Source organism: Myxine glutinosa, chromosome 1 (assembly GCF_964187855.1).
Source record: "Myxine glutinosa chromosome 1, kmMyxGlut1.1, whole genome shotgun sequence".
Lineage (NCBI taxonomy): Eukaryota > Metazoa > Chordata > Myxini > Myxiniformes > Myxinidae > Myxine > Myxine glutinosa.
Window position 1 is genome coordinate 207,456,179 of NC_136261.1, and position 22,658 is coordinate 207,478,836.

Here is a 22,658-nt window from a genome sequence, read left to right on the forward strand (position 1 = left end):
CTTACTTGTTCTGTGGCATTTAATCGTGCTGTGTATGTTATCTTCACTGGGCTAGAGTTTGATGTGCATGACTGTCTTGGCCAGACTTTACCACGTTGCTGGTTCAGTTCACTCGCTCATCATTTCCCCACCATATCTTTCTCGACATTATTTTTACTCTGCGCACGAAGCGAATAGCGAGGTTAAGCAATTGGTTCATATTGTCTACAGACGTCAGTCTATGATCTATTATGATCCTTAATTTCAATTGAATGTTAAATTTTGAACACTATAGAACATGAATCGGAACACGAACCTGCAGTTTGGCAGTAATTTCGCTCTGAATTTGGCAAAGTGTATGGAATCTTGTCCCAATCACACATGCGCAGTAAGGTAAAAAAAAATTTAAGTCTGCCTGTCTCTCTGGCAATCAGAAAAACCGAAAATCATTCCAAATGGGAGGAGGTGCCCCCATGGTGAAAATTTTGTGTCCATCAGACCAATAGTTGCAGAGAAAAACTAGATGGTATTCATCGAACACTTACCCTGCGCAGTCAACTTGTTGCGAGGCAACTCTTCTGTTTTTGAACATTTTAAAATTTTTATCCAATATGGCTGCCAGACCACATGAGCGATGACATCATAAATTTATATTCTCTAATATAATTGTTGCTAGCGTTGTTGCATCGATTCAATATAATTGCTAGTGTTTCAATATAATTGTTGCATCTATTCTAGTGTTGTCCCTGTCGAATTATGACATCACAATTATGGCACCAATGACGTCATCATTAACATATGTTATTCCACATGGAGAGTTCTTTACAATGAGCCGTCTCAATTTTTTCCATTCAGCGGTTTTGGAGATATAGAGGTGCAAAGTCTTTCGGTTTTTCCAAGATGGCACCTGTACCACATGACATATGACGTCATGATTATCATTAAAATATTCTAAAGGAAGAGCGCTCCTATGGTGAAAATTTCATGTCAATCGGACGAACGGTTGCCGAGAAAATGAATTTTTTAAATGCAGACACATACGGCACACAGCACACGTGCGTAACTGAATGCCTAACCCAGCTTTTCGCTTTGCGAGCGCAAGGTAATGAGATGTGTGGACCAAGTACAGGCTAAATGTCGGATGAAGTTGAATGAAGAAATTGCCACAACTGAAACAAAGGGACCTCTTACACCGCATGAGTTACAAAAGCTTGGGAGTTTCTGGATCAAAGAAGCCCAGAAGACCCTTCGACATAGCCTTGATAGAGGTGAATTCAAGACCCTGAGCCCCTTTTTGGATGACGAGGGAGCCATCAGAGTTGGCAGTAGGGCAGATGAATCTATGATGTCCTGTGAGTCAAAGCATCCAGCACTACTTCCACATCGCAATCGGATATCTTTCTTGTTTACACATCAGATGCACCAGTATGGGTACAATGGAGTGGCAACCATGGCAGCAAAGACCAGACGAAAAGCTCACCAAGTCTATCAGGTTAAGATGTGTATTTTGCCGAGAAATGGAGCATCGAGAAGAATATCAGGTGATGGCCAACTTACCAAGGCATCACACGGCACCATTTACTCCACCTTCCCACGACACATCCTGTGATGACTTTGGTCCATACCTTGTGAAGGTTGGACATAATAAGATGACCAAACACGACGGGGTCATCTTAACCTGTTTAAATACGGGAGCAGTTAATGTAGAGCTAGCAGTGGACTGTTCAACCATGGAGTTCGTGCAAGTAGGCCTATTATGCCAATTTTTTGTATTGGAGGACAACCAGCATACTTGCTGAGTGATAACGGGACACAACTGATAGGTGCAGAGAGAGAACTACGAGAGATTTTTTTTGTCGATGACGAGCAGAAGTACCCGGCGTGGCTGGGCTAGGGAGGGGGGCGGGGTTGAGGGCAGGGGGGAAAGGGGGAGGGAAGGGGGGGGTAGGGCAGAGGGGGCTGAAGGCAGGAGAGGAAGGGGGTTCATCACCTTTTCGTTTAATATATGCTGGTGAATGTGGCGTTCATCCCGTTTCTGCGTTAAGTGTGATGCCAAACAGGAAGAAGAAGAAGCCGTACTACCAACTTCGTACACTTCCAGAATTCTTTGATTTATTTGTATTAAAATGTCTGGTGATTGTTTTGTATTTATTTATGCGAATGTGTACTTGTATATAACTGTCATTAAAGGGAGGGGGAGGGGGAGGAGGAGGGGGGGAAGAGGCAGGGAGAGAGGAGGGAGGGGGGGAAGGGCGGGGAGAGGAGGAAGGGGGGAGGGGGGAAAGGGAGGGGGAAGGGGGAGGGAGGGGAGAAGGAGGAGAAGGAAGAGAAGGAAGAGGAGGGGGAGGGGGGAAGGGGGAGAGGGGAGATGGGGATGGCTGGGGGGGGGGGGGGGGGGGAGGAGGGGAGAAGGGAGAGAGGGGGGATGGGGATGGGGATGGGAGGGGGGAAGGGGAGGGGGGGAGGCAGGAGAGGAAGGGGGTTCATATATATGCTGGTGGGTGAATGTGGCGTTCATCACGTTTCTGAGTTAAGTGTGATGCCGATCAGGAAGACGAAGAAGCCATACTACCAAATTCGTACACTTCCGGAATTGTTTGATTTATTTGTGTTCAAATGCCTGGTGATTGTTTTTTTATTTATTTATGTGAATGTGTTCTTGTATATAACCGTCATTAATTTTAAAAAGCTTAGGCACTATCGAGCAAATTTTTTTTCTAACTGCAAAAAAAACGACCTTGTTATTGCTCAATTTTTTTAATTTTTTTTTTTTTTTGCCAAAAACACTCGCAGGCACTCACTGATGAATCTCTGAAAGTTTGACGAAGATCTGTTCAGCCATCTCTGAGAAAAATGGCGACACACAGACAGACATCTCTCTTACATAGTAGACCAGCTGAAAGCACCCGGCGTTGCCCGGGTTATTTTTGAATGAATTTACTACTATAATTCAGCTTTTACTCGCGGCCATAGAAGATTGACTGCGATAATTCAGCTCAGCTTTTATTTGTGAAATGGGCCCAGCTCAGCCAATGCGGCCTTGAGGGGCCTCGCCACCTAGCCTATAACCTTCCCGGGGCCCGTCCAGACATTTTTGGTTCCTTTTGAATGAATTTACTACTATAATTCAGCTTTTACTCGCGGCCATAGAAGATTGACTGCGATAATTCAGCTCAGCTTTTAATTGCGAAATGGGCCCGGCCCGGCCGAAGCGGCCTCGCCACTTAGCCTAAAACCTTCCCAGGGCCCTTCCCGACATTTTTTGTATTAGAGCAGTGGTTCTCAAACTTTTTTGGACTGCCGCCCCTTCTGCCCTCTTGGACCGGCCCAATGCCCCCCTTGTCCTATCGTTCGTGGTCGGACACCCAGAATTTATGTAGATAGGAAGCAAAAATTACAGAAGCCAAATATTTTCTGAATAATATTTTACTTTATTGTACTTTACATTTTATTTTATCTTGCACGACCTACAATGTTTCAGCAGAACAGGTCCAGGTGAGGCAAACTGGGAATCTGTTATCACAGGCCCAAATATCGTTGGTGTGAAGGGTGGGCCTGTTGACTCGCTGCGAGATTACGAATGTCTGGCTCCATCTCAGTGAGGTAGAGACGCAGATTGCCCCTCTTGGTAATGTCAAGGCGTTTTCGATACTTGGTCAGCAGCACCATCACGGCGCTGAACCCTCTTTCAACGAGGTATGATGTGGGGAACGCCATCAGGAGCAGTTCTGCCTCTGTCCACATTGCGGGGTATTCGCCCCGCTCCAGAATCCAGAGTTTGCCGTATTCATGCTGCGAGAATCTTGCCTTCGCCTCATCATCATTGTGGAGGTTGATAATTTTGTCCTGTAATTCGCGCTTCACATCTTGAATGTCGCATTTGAATGGGTTGATCACTCATGCTGGCACCGACAGTTCTGGGATGTCTCTGAAATGCTGCTCCGTATCTCCACGAATCTTCTCAAGGTGATTGCAATAAACGAGCAGCTCTTCATCAGAAACAGCAGTTTCCTTTGCCAACTGGGGAAAGTGGTACATATCTCTGCGGCCGAGGGTTTCCCTGTGCAGAGTCGCCTTGGTTACGAACGCGCCGATCACTTTCTTTGCTTTAATCAGCGTCATATGGTCACCCTGGAGTTGTTTGTTGACATCATTCAGTATACTGAATATGTCAGTGAGGTAAGCCACATCATGCTCAATCGCATTCACTTTCTCCGATAGCTCCGTATCAATTTCCGACAGAAACTCGACCACTGTTGAGAAGAGGGCATGGAAACGGGTCAAACAAGCGCCTTTGGACAACCATCGAACTCGGTATGCAACAGGAGCCGCTCGAATGCCTCATCGTTCTCCTGGCAAAGCTGACGAAACAGCCGATCATGCAGAGACGACACCTTGATTTTATTCACTGCTTTGATTACTGTTTGGAGTGATGTATGAAGTCTGGTGCTGAGAGCTTTTGCTACAAGATGCTGGCGGTGCACGACACAGTGAATGGCGAACACGGGCGGTACCTGGTTCTTCAGAAGCGCAATAAAACCACGCTGGCGGCCAACCATCGCTGGTGCCCCGTCCGTCACGCAAGCGAGAATGTTCTCCATCGGTATGTTCTTATCAGTAAAGTAGGCCTACTTCTCCAACGTTTGGAAGATGGAAGAACCCTTCGTATCGGTCTGGAGAGAGCGGGCAAACAACATTTCTTCCACCATTTCCTGATCACGGATGAAGCGAACGCAGCAGAGTAACAGAGCTTCACTGTCACGCAAAGTGGACTCATCCAGCTGGATGGCGAAGTGTGTGCTTCTCAGCTCACTACACAGCTTGTCTTCTACATCTGCTGACATTTCATCAATCCGCCTGGCCACGGAATCATTGCTGAGCGCAATCGACGAGAGAACTGGATTCGGATCCTGGCCCATAACGGTTTTTATCACTTCCCCAACAGCTGGTTTGATCAACTGTTCGCCAATTGAATACGGTTTTCCAGATCTGGCGATGAGCAATGACAGCTTATACGACGCTTCCAGTCCTTTATCCACGAGCTTTTGGCTGGCTTTGAACATCGTCGTTACCGTGGATCGCTTCTCAAATTTCTCTTTCAGCGATTGGAAATAGCTGACCTCTGCACGAGCCTTATCACTGTGCTTTTTACTCAGGTGCTCGCTCAGTCGAGATGGTTTCATTGCTTCATTGCTTCATTGGACAGCGTGATACCACACAACAAACACATCGGTAACTGTTTGTTCGTCGGAGATGGAAGGAATCCATACTTGATGTATTCAACGGAATACTGACGACACCTTTTCTTTGAGGCCGACATCTTGAAGTCGACCGGACGTGAAGCTTTTTTGAATAACGAAATCAACACGCCAAAATGTCGAAAGACTGACACCAGCGCTAACACTGACTGTTCATACCTTGCCCAATGTCTGTGCTGGCAAGGCCAGGCTGTAAAGTTGAACCAGGCACGTTGAATAGTCCAGCACGAATAGAGTGTATTATATCCCACATAAAAAAATTCTTGCAAGCCGATTGGTTGAAATGGCACCACGTGACAAAAATTAGTGTTGTACTTTTGGCCGCATTGGCGGCCAATAGTATTTCGCTGGTGTCATACACTATCATGTTTGTTGCGTGAGCATATGTGGACAAGAAAATACCGACACGACATCAGCGAATATGTGATCATAAAAACCATGCGAAGGGGGACAGAATATGGTCGTTGATTGGATGGCCAATTTTCCGAATGGCGCCGGGTAACCTGTTCAGACTGCAGGAAGCCCAATGAGCGCTCCAAATCACCGCTGCTCCTCTAAATCGCCAGTGCCCCCCAAATCATTGCCAGCGCTCCCTACCGCCCGTGGACTCTCGAGCGCCCCCCTGAAAGTTCCCAGCGCCCACTGGGGGGCGGTAGGGACCACTTTGAGAACCTATGTATGAGAGGTTTCCTCCTATCTTTCACCGTTCAGGAGATTAGCTTGCGCAGACAAACAAACAAAAACTTTCTTTTATAATATAGAGCGATAAAGGGATGGAGTGATGATCAACTTTGAGAGTTTTGTGCAAAACGAGGTATGGATTGGAGGTTTATCACCCCAGCAGCGTCACACCAGAATGGCTCTGCGGAATCCCTGGTGAAAGGCTGTAAGTTTGCACTGAGAAAGGCCATCGGAGATCAGGTTTTAACGCCCTTTGAACGATACACATGCCTGAATGTAGCAAACCTAGCCAACCAATGTGCCATTGGCCATGTTCCCAATTACCCAGATGGTGGAGTGTATCTGTGCCCAAACGACATGCTGCTCAGATGAGCATCGAGTGAAGTCCCTCAAGGACCCTTCAGAGAGACACGCAATCCGAGGCATCGAGTCGAGTTTGTGTAAAAGGTAGTCGATTCGCTTTGGAGACGCTGGACCAGAAACATGTTCCCATTGTTGGTGCCACAAAAATGAGGAATGTGGAGAGACTAAATGTTCATGTAGACGATGTGGTCATGGTTTTTGACGCAAATGCTGTCAGTAGAAAGTGGAATATGTGGAGTGTTGTCCAGGTGTATCCTGGTTCTGACGGAAAAAAATCAGGAATGTCAAAGTAAGGCACAGAATGGTCAACTGAGTATTGGCGACGATGTATGTATGTATGCTGTGTAACATGCTGTGTAACATGCTGTGTAACGATGGCGACGATGTATGCTGTGTAACAGCACAAAGATTGCTGTTATATATCCAGCAGAAGGTAACTAGCTAACTAGATGAGGTGTATTCCCCATCGGGGGGAGGATGTTTCACGGAGCAAATGAAAATGGATGATATTTGGGAATAATGTTTTTTTGTGACACACTGTTGTGAGGTCGATGCAAACAACGTCATGTGACCACGTGTGCACGAGTGTGGAACAATCTCAAAGTCGTGATGTCTCTAACTCGGTGGGTAGACCAGAAAAATATGTCATCTGTGGAGACAGTGCTTGCAGAGTTTGAAGGAAATTGGACCATGTAGTTCAGAGAGTGTTCATCTTAAACTGCTTTTGTTTGCTAAACCGAGAGATAGGCCTACCAGCATCCTACCAAAGAAGTGAGTTTATGAATGGAAAAGTGATGCTTTTATGGACAAATGGTGGACATTGTGCATCAATGTTGTTTCTTATAATGAACGTTGTACTGTGTTGGACATTGTATTATGAATACTAGTGGGGTCACACGTGGGAATCCCACGGGCATGGAGGTGTATCGTTGCGATCGGTGCAGCCGTTTGTGCGGTACCCAGGAAAATAACGTCATGCGGGAGTCCAAACCTGAAAATGCTGGAGACCAAAGCTGAAATTGGAAAAACTAAATAGCCTATTTTACTCCAGGGGGTCCCAGGATTACCCTCCCAAAATTTTGTTGCGATCGATTCAGCCGTTTTTGCGGTACCTGGGAGCGGACGGACAGACAGACAGACAGACGGACGGACATTTGGTGAATTATAGTAAGATGGATGATTGATTTGTGCAATTAATGATTTGTCGAAGTCATGATGATAGTCAAGATATATGTTTCATGACCTAACGTCAATAGAAGTTTCATCACCTCATGTTTCATGACGTAATGTAAAATGCCTTTTTTGTTTGGTATTTTTCAAAGCGAATAAACGTGATGTATGCAGTTTGAAGCAGGATTACTTATGTCATTATGTTTATGGTTTCAATCAGTTTCACCGCAATGGCTGCCACAGGACAAATGTGCAATGTCCCAATAGCCAACAATATTCCCTAAGGATATATTTAATATTCCTTACATCATGCCAAGTGGCTTGGTTTTATCATCAAAGGCACAATTTTGTCATCTATCTGCTGTACTCTTTATTGTAGTAATCCATGTACTGTATGCACATGCAAGAAGAGGCTTGCCATTGGAATTGTTGTTTGCAGATAACCTTATGATTACAGCTGCCAGTGCAGAGGAACTGTATGCCAGTTTGGTGAGGTATCAAAACAGTGTAGAGTCTACATTCCTCCAGAAATCATAGCAGTGATTATCTTTGAGTAATCCCAACCATCAATCATATCATCTTTCCCTATTATACAATGAATGATAGAAGTGATGAGGAAAAGGTTGAGGTGATGTGGCCGTGTGGGCATGTGTGATGATGAAGGAGGAGAACCTAGTAAGTGTCACAGACCAAATAATGCAAGGAAAGTGGAGTAGAAGTCGGCAAAAGACAAGATGATGTGATGTCGTTCTGCGATCGGATGTCACAGTTGGTACAGAAATAGCCACGTTGGCAGCATCGCTCGCTGTCGTGAGCGTTGGATCAGTGAATACCATGGGCTTCTAGGAAAGGTCAAAGATGATACGCGCTGCATGTCGATGGAGGATGGATGTGTCTTTAGAGGTTGTGGGGATAATGGTGGAAATAATGATGGATGGAGATCAGAGTTTGGATTAGTAAAAAAAAAAATCACCATAATGTACATCATAAATATAAGAATGCAGTGTATGTACGTAGAGCGGTCTGGTTTGCACAGTAATCGGTTTGCTTGGTTCCTTTGAGTCAGGCAGGTATGGAATGAGTGAAGGCAAAGTGGATGGCAAAGATGATGTAAGTACGTACAAAGTAATCCACCAACTTTAGTGGCACAGGCATGATGTACCCAGAGTCATCTTGCTGGATGTTTTTATTTGCTCTCATCGGATGACGACCACCTGTTTGCAGGGGTGAGTTGAAGTAAAATGACCACTTAAAAGAAGAGCAATAGCCAGCTATATCTTGTCTATCAGACGGGCATGCACCGCATGACTAAACAACACATTTGTAATGCAAAAATCAGACAATGTTTTGCTTTAAGAAAAAAAACATTTATCTGCATTCCAGTGTTTTAAAGGTGAGATATTCTGTAAAGAATTATGCAAATGTCCCTTATGAGGTTATCTACACACAGTCATGTGATCTAATTATGTATGTATGAGTGGAACAACTCAAAAAGCAAAGACAACCCTTTCAGCACACATTGTGACTTGCCGAATAGCATAATGTTCAAAATAATCCAGATAAACCGATGTGTGTGGTGTTCCCATCCAAGAACATCGCTCGTGATCCTTTGAGCGGGGGGCCAAATCCCAAATGCATTATTTATTTTTCACACTCACCCCTGTAATGTCATCCAAGGCAAAAACACCGATCTCTCCATCTTCCCAGTGATCTTCGTTTGTATGCAACCCAAGGCTGCAGGGCAGCATCATTGCCTGAGGGTGCAATAGCTCGCCTACTCTTCGCGAAGGACACTGCGGGATCTTCAATGTCAACCAATAAATGGTGGCAGATGTGATGCCAGTTCAACGTCCATCGAAGGGCCGGCACACACATTGATGTATCGTCCTGCCAATGAAACGCCAAAATGCCATTTCATAGCTGGGTCGAAATTTGGTGGTCTTTCTTTCTATCTTCTACCGACTCCTATCTGGCCGAGCCCTTCCCCCCAGCCCTGTCCCCCAAAATACTCCTCCAGGTCGCACAAGATCTGCCAGCAACCCTCTTCTGGTGAAACTGCCAAAATCAAGACTCTCTGCTCACCTTCACTCTTTCATTGCTCTTTTCTCCCACCTCTGGAACAAACTCCCTCACTCTCTTCAATCCCACTCCTCCCTCCAGGTCTTCAAAACAGCTGTTCACCACCATCTCTTATCTTCCCCCATCCAAAACCTTGATCTTTTCTACCCCAGTTAATTCACCCCAGATCCACTTTAATGAAATACAAGCTTCTTTCCTGCAAGTCCGAGCTCTGTCCATGTGTGTTTCACCCTCCACCCCCTTCCCACGCCTCCTCTCCCCAAGCCCTCTCCCTCCCACAGATCTCCCGATGTCCCTGCTCTCAAATATTGTACTTGTGTGCTTCCCCCTCTTTCCCCATCTTGTCTCCCACTCCCTTTATTTCGTCTTAAAGTCACATGAAAAAGTAAGTACACCCCATGTAAAGTTTTGACTTTTTCAACACATTTCAACATACAGCTATTTGATCTTCATTTCTACAATATTGACAGATAAAGGTTATATAATATAACAAATATCATCAAACATTTACATTTTGAAGTCCATTGTATAATTTAAATAGACATTAATGCAAATTTCGCATGTGGAAAAAGTAAGTACACCCCTACATTTATCACGACTTCAAATACCTAAAATTAGAATCAGGTGCACCAGCTCAGGTGCAAATGATTAGAACATCGTTAGAGAGGATCTTGGAGGAACCTGTCTTATTTAAACCTCAGACATTTAGTTTGGTTTGCTCTTTGTTGTTGAAGTGTGTGGCGTCACCATGCCTAGATCAAAAGAGCTCTCTGAGGCCTTCAGAAAGAAGGTTATATATGCCTACGAGTCTGGGAAGGGATTTAAAAAGATCTCCAAACAATTTGAAATCAATCGTTCGACTGTCCGGAAGATCATTTACAAGTGGAGAAGATTCCAAACAACTGCCAACTTGTTCAGGCCAGGCCGCCCCAGCAAGTTCAGCCCGAGAGCAGACCGCAAGGTGCTGAAAGAAGTCTCGAAGAACCCCAGAATGTCATCACGGGACCTACAGGTAGCTCTTGCCACTGTTGATGCCAAAGTGCACGAGTCTACCATTAGAAAGAGGCTGCACAAATTTGATCTACATGGGAGGTGTGCCAGGAGGAAACCTTTGCTGTCCAGAAAGAACATCAGGGCAAGACTAAAGTTTGCCAATGAACACCTAGGCAAAGACCAGCACTTCTGGAACAATGTGCTCTGGACAGATGAGTCAAAGGTAGAGCTATTTGGCCACAGTACCAGAAGACATGTTTGGCGAAAACCAAAGACAGCATTTGACCACAAGAACCTGATACCAACTGTAAAGCATGGTGGTGGAAATATTATGGTTTGGGGCAGCTTTGCTGCATCAGGGCCTGGGCAGCTCACCATCATAGAATCCACTATGAATTCTTCATTGTACCAGAGGGTGCTTCAGGATAATGTGAGGCCATCTGTTGGAAAGTTGAAGCTCAACCGAAGGTGAAGCTTGCAACATGACAATGACCCTAAGCATACCAGTAAATCAACCAAGGAATGGCTGAAAAGAAAGAAATGGAGGGTTCTGGAATGGCCAAGTCAAAGCCCGGATCTAAATCCCATCGATATGTTGTGGGGGGATTTGAAACGAGCTGTGCATGCAAGAAACCCATCAAACATCGCACAGCTGAAAGAATTCTGCATGGAGGAGTGGGCAAAAATTTATCCGAGTCGATGGCAGAGACTGGTAGACAGTTATAAGAAACGCCTACTTGAGGTGGTTTCTGCCAAAGGGGGCAATACCACCTATTAGAGCCAAGGGGGTACTAAGGTACTTACTTTTTCCACATGTGAAATTTGCATTTATGTTTATTTAAATTATACAATGGACGACAAAATGTAAATGTTTCATGATATTTGTTATATTATATCACCTTTATCGATCAATATTGTTGAAATGAAGATCAAATAGCAGTATGTTGAAATATGTTGAAAAAGTCAAAACTGTACATGGGGTGTACTTAATTTTTCACGTGACTGTATGTATCCATTTGTTTTTTTTGTCATTAATGTTAGCTCTTACATGAGCCTCAATCTTGTGTACCAAGACAAAAAAAATTCAAACCCAGGCTAGACAGCTTAAAATGAGTGTGCATACCAGTGAAATATGTGTAATACGAACTCCTCCATGTAAGCCTTAGATAAATTAAGAATAAAAATTGTGATAAGGTCATTCACGAAAGAAAGAATAGAAACCAATAGAGAGTGTACAAGTGGGTGCAAGAAATGAACGGTACCTCCAGATGAACAGTTGTGGATCAGGGCTGCTGGTTTGAGTTTAAAGTTGGATTTTGCCAGAGTGGAAGTTGTTCATAACACCGATGTTGCAGTCTTTGGGACGGGGTTGAACAAAAATGGAGAAAACTATCTCATCGACGGGAAATTGCACAGTGACCAGAGACACATTCTCTTAAAAAATGTATTCGTCTTTGGAGCCAATGTTTCCTCATCAACATATTTTCAATACGATCTTGAGAAAGCGTTGAAATGAGAAAACAAAGAGAAATTTTAGGCCTGCAAAAGAAAACTTCAAAAGGGTTTGAGATTATTTTTAAGGAATAAATGATATAAAGTGCAACCTGATGGCTGTTTTTTCCTTTTTTTCTGAATGCAAATAACTCGATACGATACCTGGTTGAGCTCGGGTACTCAGTAGACCGGATGCATCTGTTTCCAAAGGTGGTGGGCTGTGCACCAACTGCAAAGACACGCACACAAATCACGACACTGCACACCTTTCTTGGCATGTTTTTTTTTATAGCTCATCTGGAACGTAGTTCCGGTCAGCCTATGCGATGGCGCGTCGTCCATCCGTCAGTCCGTAAACACTTGCAACTTCTTCTCCAAAACTGCTGCGAGTCGCGCTACGCTAAATCAATTGAGGAAAGGACACAGCGGCTGGGTTAAAATGACACGACACCAGGGGTACAGTTCTCAAGACCTCCGGAGGAGGTTATAATATTTCGGAACGTTAGATTACAAGGACGAGAGAGACAGCATAGAAAGGTAGGCACTTAAATACGGTCTTATAGTAGCCCCGACAGACGACAGATAAACGGGACAAGACTGACTCACAACGGGATTGATGGCAAGGAAGGGCAGGTAGTCGGTGGACAGCACAAGGTGCACTCTTGGCTCAGGGACAGGATCCACACGGTCCGAAAGATGCAGGGAGGTCTCTCAGCGCTCGGAGGTCGCAACTGGTTCTTCTTCAAGCTCGGGGCGCATCTGACGTCACGTCCGGTAAGTCGCTGCGTATATCCGGCGGGGAGTGACACGCCCTCGGCTCGTTAGCTCCGCCCCAGATGGAATCGGCCCGTTGCTTCTTATTGGGTGCGGGGGTTACCGGGCTCCGCCCTTGACGAGGGGCCGACAGGCAGCCCCTTCGTGGTAACCCCGTCGGCGCACATGGGTAATGGCGGCTAACCGAGCCGGAGTGAGGACGCACACTCCCCGCGCGCTGTTGTGGTAGTTGTTGTTGTTGTTGTTTCATGGGGAAGATGGGAGGAGGTATGGGGAGGTCCTAAACTCACTACTGGTGCCATACAATCACATTCTGGTGCAACGAAGAGTCAGAATTAATGGAAACGAGTCCTTAACTGACATAGACTAAGAATAACTAGCAAGAGGTCCTAAAGTTGTCTACGTGAGATGCGGTGGACCTGGGCACGACATTTAATGGGGGAAGAAGGGGAAGGTCGGTTCTACAGAGTGTTGTTTACAGACAATGGGACTAGGGAATGGGGGATTGGGGATAGTTGGGGAGTATTGGGGAAATAGGGGAATATTTACAAGCGGATATGGAGGCCAAATCCCATATCCGCAACAATACTTTCCCCATGCTTTCTTGAGAAAAAAGGACATGGACATGGGCTGTAAGCAGCAAATTGGATTGGTCAAGATGATGTAAAATGCTGCAATATTTTGTCCAATTACTGCTAAAGGAAAGGTTTTTGAAAGTGGCAAAAAGGGCGATTTGTATTCTTCAGTGTTCAAATATATATTTTCAATTGAAACAAAGTAAAAGTTTTTAAAAAGATGAAAAAGATTTTAAAAGTTGTAGAATTTTTTTGGAAGTTTACCACCGTTGATGCGGCGTCTTTCACACCACCTTAGTTAACACGTTAGTTATTTGTTATTAGTTATTAGATATATAAGGTATTATATTATATATTATTATTAGTAATATTATTGTTATTAGTTATTATATTATATATTAGCTATTATATTATATTCGTTATGTTCTTCGTTAATTAGTTATTTGTGCTTGTTTGTGTCCTTTCTGACATCCTCAAAAACAGTAAGTTTGATGATTCAATTCTTTTCAATTTTATTTGACAGCCAGACAGGCAGAGTGACAATATGATCTCACTCCACGAGGCACATGAGCGATCAAGACAAATTCGGGGCCAAAGTACTGTTAAATTACATGTTCAGTCTCTGATTCATGTTGCAACTCGTGTTCAAAATATAACGTTCGATTGGGATTAACTTGTTCCTCGATCATAAACTGACGTTGTGGACAGACAGACAAACTGAACAAATTGCTTAACCCCACCTTTCACTTCATGCCACGGAATAAAAATGTAACATAATTAGCTCACCTGGACTTCAATCCAGTGAGCTTATGTGATTGAGCAGAGTCCATTGGTAAGTCAGTCAGCCAGAGAGTGTGTGAAAGCCAAAGTCAAAAGCCAAAGTCAGAGTTTGTAAACACTTCAGTCATTTTCGGTTGAACCAAACATATGATTTTTATGAAACTTGACCTCATCCTTCATATCTGATGCTTAGCGAAGGTGCATTGACAGCATCAACATCTGCGCTCATTAACTGGTTGAAATCAGGCTGAAAACGCAAAAAAATACCTGCCCTTAACGACAGAGGGCATTGCATCAGCAGCAAAACTTGATGACGTCATTGGCGGTTGCTGCTGACGTATGTGAGTTTCGGGACCCGTGGTCCTATTTTTAATGAGTGTTGTCCATAATCTCACAATAAAGGCTTTTTGAAAATTTGATGACAAATGCTCAATTTATGGTTTCAAAAAAGTTATAACCAGGAGGCACAAGCAAACCTGCACACATACGCAAAACCCATCTCCGGCTACCTGGAGGACGGGATAATTATGGCAGAGTCGTTCGGATGGATATCTCACCTCGTTTTCCTGACGCCGCCACTGGTACCATTTCATCGCTTTGGGATAGGTTGGAGGAAAAGATCAGGAAGTTAACTTTTTAACCACATTGTTTGCAATATCTTTGATGTACATCAGAACATCTAAGAGCCATGCTGTAAATATAAAAGCCATGCTGAGCAAATATCCCACGGTGTCTTACAATGAAGAGTAGGTTTGCGTTATCATCGGCATCCTGAACAAAATACAAATCCCTGTCCCAACCTACAGGAATGATGTAACCCGCAGCAACGTGCTGCATATCAGAGAAGATACCCTTCTCCTCTACCCTCTCCCCTACCTTATGTTCCCTTATGAACAGTACATCTCCTATTTATTGCAACCTTATAATTCTAGCCCCACTCCATACATTCTCGCCCCAATCCATACGTATGTGGAAAATAGATGGCCTCAGTTGCTCTGCAAAAATTTCTCGTCAATGGATTGGTGGACGGTATACCAAAACTGCATGGTGTTAGCTGACTGACGCTATAAACAGGATATGCACGCATTATCGGAGAGGATAAAACAATGAAAACCAACAGTCTTTAAACTCAGGATGATGCAAATGGGGAAATAAATGTTTTCCACTCCAAATATGAATCAATGATGCATTTTTAAAAAGCTCGATAATCACACATCTAACATCATCTGACACATCTGACCACATCTGACATCTGTCCATGTGTGGCTCACACATCTGACCATAAGATGCAACAGAAACTTTAAACATCAACGTATGTAATTGCATCGCAGTCTGCAGTTACTGTAAAACGAGACAAACTCTAACAGCGGCAGAGCCATGCTTGTAAAATATTATAAACCACAAACACACATGATTAGCTTTTTATCGTGTGAAGTCCTTCCTTGGCACACCTGAGCTCCTCACCACATACAAGGCTTTCATCGGCAGCTCAATGGAAAACTGTTCTCCCCTCTAGGCCGGTGCTCCTGCCTCACACCTAGCTCGGCTTCACGCTGTTGAAACCAAAGCTTTCAGAATCATTGGAATCTCCCGCGATGAAGCTGACTCCGAGGACCTTTCATTCACTCACCGCAGGCAGGTTGGTGGTCTTTCTGTCTTCTACCGACTCCTATCTGGCCTTGTTCCCCAGGTCTCTCTGTGCTCTGTCCCCCAAATATTCCTGCAGGTCGCACAAGATCTGCCAGCAACCCTCTTATGGTTAAACCACCAAAATCTAGACTCTCTTCTCACCTTCACTCCTTTATTCCTCTTTACTCCCATCTCTGGAACAAACTCCCTCACTCTCTTCAATCCCACTCCTCCCTCCAGGTCTTTAAAACAGCTGTTCACCACCCTCTCTTATCTTCCCCCATCCAAAACCTTGATCTCTTCTACCCCCGTCAATTCACCCCAGATCCACTTTTTTTTTGAAATACCGACTTCTTTCTTTCCTGGAAGTTCTAGCAGTGTCCATGTGTTTTATACCTTTCCCACCCCCCGACCCCCACTTTTCCATGCCTCCTCCCCCCAAGCCCCCACCCTCCGACGGAGTTGATCTTCCGTTGTCGCTTTTCTCTGCTGTTGTACTTGTGTGCTTCCCTCTTTCTTCCCATTTTGTCTCCCGCTCCCTTTATTGTATGTTTTGTGTGTCAGTTTTTTTTTGTGATTTTTGTTGGATTCTTACCCGAGCCTCGATCTTGTATCCAAAAAAAAAAAGAAGAAGGTTATTCACGTAACAAGGAATAAAAACCAATAGAGAGTGTTCGAGTGGGTGTAAGAAATGAACGGTACCTTCAAATGAACAGTCGTGAATCAGGGCTGCCGGTTTTAGTTCAAAGTTGCGTTTTGCCAGAGTGGAGTGGTTCTTATCACCGATGCTGCAGTCTTTGGGACGGGGTTGAACAAAAATGGAGAAAACTATCTCATCGACGGAAAATTGCACAATGACCGGAGACACATTCTCTTCAAAAATGTATTCGTCTTTGGAGCCAATGTTTCCTCATCAACATATTTTCAACACGATCTTGAGAAAGCACTGAAATAATAAAACAAAAAGAAATTTTATGCCTGCAAAAGAAAACGTCAAAAGGGTTTGAGATTATTTTTAAGGAATAAATGATATAAAGTGCAACCTGATGGCTGTTTTTTCCTTTTTTTCTGAATGCAAATAACTCGATACGATACCTGGTTGAGCTCGGGTACTCAGTAGACCGGATGCATCTGTTTCCAAAGGTGGTGGGCTGTGCACCAACTGCAAAGACACGCACACAACTCACGACACTGCACACCTTTCTTGGCATGTTTTTTTTATAGCTCATCTGGAACGTAGTTCCGGTCAGCCTATGCGATGGCGCGTCGTCCATCCGTCAGTCCGTAAACACTTGCAACTTCTTCTCCAAAACTGCTGTTGTGATTGTGACGAAACTTGGCACAAATGATATTTCGGATGCTGCAACTCAAGTTTGTCGAGGTCTTCGGGGGACTACCGTGATCAAAGTGGATCCAAGTTTGACCCCTCCATCCCCTAAAATAGGAATTTGCTTTTTCCTCTGAAACTACACATACTATTTCGATGAAACTTGATCACAACCTTCATCACCCGTGATGTATCAAAGCTTGTTCACGGAATTAAAAAAAAAATCAGGCCCTAAGGTAGTCATGGAGGGAAGGAGGGGAGGGAGGGTTAACCCCCTAAAATAGGTATTTTTTTTGTTTGCTTGTTTAAAGTCTTATGATTACTTTAGTATATGATTGTACATGCTGCCCTGTCTCCAAGCAACCATTGAAATTGGCTTAAAATACTGTGATACTGTTTAAAATACCTTTAGTCAGTGTAGAATACTGTCTTATTCTACCAGGTGAGTGCCATGGGGGTATTGCCCCTATTTTTTTAAAATCTACATTGATTTTATTGTATATTGGTCCACAGACCATCATGCACTTGCAGAAAAGTATGTACAATTTTGTAGACAAACTGAATGTAACACAGCTAGAATGGGAAGGGGAAAAGCGGGGACGAAACAGGAAAGGAACAAACTAACCGCCAACTAACAGACAAAAAGAGGTGAGGGAGACGGGGAAATATTATTACCTCCGCGACCAAAGGTTGATGGAGGTTATGTTTTCACCTCTGTCTGTCGGTCTGTTTGTTTGTGAACAAGTATCTCAAAAAGTTGTGGCCGGATTCGGACGAAATCTGGCAGAGAGGTAGCGTATGTGACAAGGATGAAATGATTAGATTTTGGTGAAGATCCAGATTCGGATCCGGCTACTACAATTTTTTATGTGATTCTTCACCATTGGGAGATTGGGCCAAAAATGATACATAGCAGGATATCTCAAAAAGTTATCGACGGATTTGGACGAACCTTGGTAGACAGGTTGTGTGTGTGACAAGGACTAATGGATTCGATTTTGGTGAATATCTGAAAATGGATTCGGATATGAGAATTATTTAATTTTTCTAAGTGATGCTTCACCATTGATAGATCGGGCTAAAACTGATATATAACCTGATATTAAAAAAAGTTATGGACGAGTTATGAATAAACTTGGAGGAACGAGTTGGTTAGGTGACAAGAACAAGCCGATTAGATTTTGGTTCAGGTCCGAATCCAGATCCGGCCTATCAGTGGGATACAAAACGTAAACTGTTCACCAGGCGGAGGTATGCTCGCTACCAGGTGCTGTGCTAGTTATATCATATAATCATAGATAATTGAATGAAATATGAATGAACGATCGTTTTGACGCCATTTTTCGCTGCTAGAGCGGCGGTTAGCCTTGCGGGCCCCATGACCTCATGGTTCCCTGTTTGAGGCAATGTTTTTATGGCCGGATGCCCTTCCTGACGCAACCCTGAGTTGCCTCTTCCGATGCGCAGGTATATGGTGTCCCTATTCTAAATCGGGGTACACACCGTGATCATTCATCCCAGCAAGCTGGTACTCAATTTGCCGACCTCGGAAGGATGACAGGCTGAGTCAACCGCCCTGATGTCAATTCAGCGATCGATCGGGATTCGAATCCAGGATCGTATGATCCCAAGCCTGCACCCGAACCGCTAAGGCAACACCAGGCTTATAGATAATTATGCGATAGATAATTCTATCGACACGATATCGATAATATACGATATCATAATATACGATAGATAACACCAACCACTAGATAATTATACGATATAATTAATTATTATTTCAAAAGTAAATCTCTGTACGAACTTACACTCACTGACTGACTGACAGATAGACTACAATAGACTCTCTCATCCCTCCAGGAACGGCTGAGAGTAAACGATCTATATCAAGGTAGATCTGTGCGTGGACACACTCACTGACATCCAGACCGATTACAATAGTCCTTTCGGTGAAAAGGTGTGAAGATAAATAGAAATGAACATGAAACATTCTGAAACAAACAAGACGAACTGGCTAACAGGACGAACTTCATTTTGTTACAGCTCAAGTAATAAAAGTGAAAAAAACTAAAAATGTCTCTTAAAATGAAAAGCCCATCCGCATCCGATTTGTACTCGAACGAAACTATATGAAAACAACAGCTTAAAAAACAACTGGAGAGTTCATAGAATACTTTCCCCATGCTTTCTTGAGAAAAAAGGACATGGACATGGGCTGGAAGCGGCAAATTGGATTGGTCAAGATGATGTAAAATGCTGTAATATTTTGTCCAATTACTGCTAAAGGAAAGGTTTTTGAAAGTGGCAAAAAGGGCGATTTGTATTCTCCAGTGTTCAAATATATATTTTCAATTGAAACAAAGTAAAAGTTTTTAAAAAGATAAAAAACATTTAAAAAGTTGTAGATTTTTTGGGGAAGTTTAACACCGTTGATGCAGCGTTTTTCACACCACCTTAGTTAACACGTTAGTTATTTGTTATTAGTTATATAAGTTATTATATTATATATTATTATTAGTAATATTATGATCATTAGTGATTATATTATATATTAGTTATTATATTATATTAGTCATGTCATTAGTTAATTAGTTATTTGTGCTTGTTTGTGTCCTTTCTGACATCCTCAAAAACAGTAAGTTTGATGATTCAATTCTTTTCAATTATTCTATTTGACTGCCAGACAGGCAGAGTGACAATATGATCTCACTCCACTCAGCACATGAGCGATCAAGACAAATTCGGAGCCAAAGTCCTGTTAAATTACATGTTCAGTTTCTTATTCATGTTGCAACTCGTGTTCAAAATATAACGTTCGATTGGGATTAACTTGTTCCTCGATCATAAACTGACGTTGTGGACAGACAGACAAACTGACCAAATTGCTTAACCCCACCTTTCACTTCATGCCACGGAGGAAAACTGCAACATAATTAGCTCACCTGGACTTCAGTCCGGTGAGCTTATGTGATTGAGCAGAGTCCATTGGTAAGTCAGTCAGCCAGAGAGTGAGTGAAAGCCAAAGTCAAAAGCCAAAGTCAGAGAGTCTGTAAACACTTCAGTCATTTTCAGGGAACCAAACATATGATTTTGATGAAACATGGCAACATGCTTCATATATGATGCTTAGCGAAGGTGCATTGACAGCATCAACTTCTGTGCTCATTAACTGGTTGAAATCAGGCCTAAAACGCAAAGAATACCTGCCCTTACCTTCAGAGGGCATTGCATCAGCAGCAAAACTTGATGACGTCATTGACAGTTGCTGCTGATGCTTGTGAGTTTCAGGACCCGTGGTCCTATTTTTAATGAGTGTTGTCCATTATCTCACAATAAAGGCTTTTTGAAAATTTGATGACAAAAGCTCAATTTATGGTTTCAAAAGAGTTATAACCAGGAGGCACAAGCAAACCTGCACACACACGCAAAACCCATCTCCCGCTACCTGGAGGACGGGATAATTATGGCAGAGTCGTTCGGATGGATATCTCACCTCGTTTTCCTGACGCCGCCACTGGTACCATTTCATCGCTTTGGGATAGGTTGGAGGAAAAGATCAGGAAGTTAACTTTTGAACCCCATTGTTTGCAATATCTTTGATGTACATCAGAACATCTAAGAGCCATGCTGTAAATATAAAAGCCATGCTGAGAAAATATCCCAAAATGATGAATATCCCAAAAATATCCCAAATCCCAAAATATCCCAAAATATCCCAAATGCTCAATGTAGTCTTACAATGAAGAGTAGGTTTGCGTTATCATCGGCACCCTGAACAAATTACAAATGCCTGTCCCAACCTACAGGAATGATGTAACCCGCAGCAACGTGCTGCACATCAGAGAAGATACCCATCTCCTCTACACTCTCCCCTACCTTATGTTCCCTTATGAACAGTACATCTCCTATTTATTGCAACCTCATAATTCTAGCCCCACTCCACACGTATGTGGAAAATAGATGGCCTCAGCTGCTCTGCAAAAATTGCTCGTTAATGGATTGGTGGACGGTATACCAAAACTGCATGGTGTTAGCTGACTGAAGCTATAAACATGATATGTTCTTCACTGTTTGAACTTGTCTCTCAACCAATCCATTACTGCGTGGATACCTCGGCGATGTTGTCGTGTGCTTTACATTCCATTTGGTACACATATCACGGTACGGCTTACCCACATATTGAGGTCCATTGTCCGATATGATCTCCAGAGGTGGGCCGAACATACTGTAACACTCAGATGTGGCCTTGGCTACTGCACTGCTCATCGTGTATTCCATTCTCTTCACAACTGGGTACTTGGTGTAATAATCCGTCACCAAGAGGTAGGTCTGCCCGTGTAGCTCACACATATCACTGGCTACCTTTGTCCATGGTACCGCTGGTATCTCATGAGCTATCATAGCCTCACGCCTTTGTTCTGGTTGGTTCTCTTGACATGCCTTATATGTTCTGACAGCTCTCTCAATGTCCAGATATATACTTGGCCAGTCAACACATTCGCGTGCTAGACGTTTTGTCTTTTCGATCCCCATGTGCGCCTCATGGAGCTGGTCGAGGATATCCTTCCGTAGCTGCTCTGGAATTAGTACCCGACCTTTGAAGAGAACACCGTCACAAATACCAATTTCATCACGGTATGGCCAGTACGGACGTAGGTCCACAGGCAGCTCTGTAATCCTAGCAGGCCACCCTCGATGTACAACCTGCTGCAATGCTCGAAAGGTTCTATCAGCCTTTCCACACTCTCCGAGTTGGTCCTGTTTCCTTGAGCTGAAATCAATGAGGTCAAAGCGATGATGATCATCCACATCATCAAGCTCAATACCATCTACACGTGTGTCCAACTGCAGTTCCTGATTGTTCTCTGGGTTCGGTAGCCTCGACAGCGTGTCTGATAGCATCATCTCACGGCCGGCCTTATACTCCAGATCAAAATCGTAGCCTTGGATTTTCACAAGAGGGCGCTGAAGCCGTGGAGGGGCGCTTGTAAGCGGTTTGCTGATGATCATGACCAATGGTTTGTGGTCTGTGTATACCTTGAAGCGTTTCCCAAACACATAAGTATGGAACTTCTGTATGCCAGCAACAAGGGCCAGGGTTTCTCGTTCAATGTTTGAATATGCAGACTGAGTGGGTGTCAGAGTACGTGACGCAAAAGCAACAGGCTTGTCATCCTGCAAAAGGCATGCACCCACTCCCTTCTGTGACGCATCTACTTCCAAAACTGTCTCCTTGTCTTGATGATAGTATGTTAGACAGGCATCTGCATCAACACTCTGTTTCAGTTGCTCAAATGCAAACTGATGGTCTTCCTGCCACATGAATGGCACTCCATTCTTCAGTAAATCTCGGAGGGGTGCCACTTTATCCGCAAAGTGGGGAATATGTGGTGACAGATAGCTCATCAGTCCAATGAATCGGCTCAAGTCTTCCTTATCCTGCGGTGACGGCATCTTCCGGATGTCGCAGATCTTCCCAGGATCAGGTGAGATTCCCTGTTTGCTGTAGATCGAGCCGAAGAAGTTGATACGGTCGGTCTTGATGATACATTT

At 43.8% G+C, this 22,658-nt stretch overlaps 1 pseudogene; it reads right to left on the bottom strand.

Annotated features, from left to right (window-relative positions):
- Positions 1-1,180: 1,180 nt before the first annotated feature.
- On the bottom strand, positions 1,181-4,823 carry LOC137434673 (protein FAM200C-like; annotated as a pseudogene).
- Between the last annotated feature and the right edge of the window lie 17,835 nt (positions 4,824-22,658).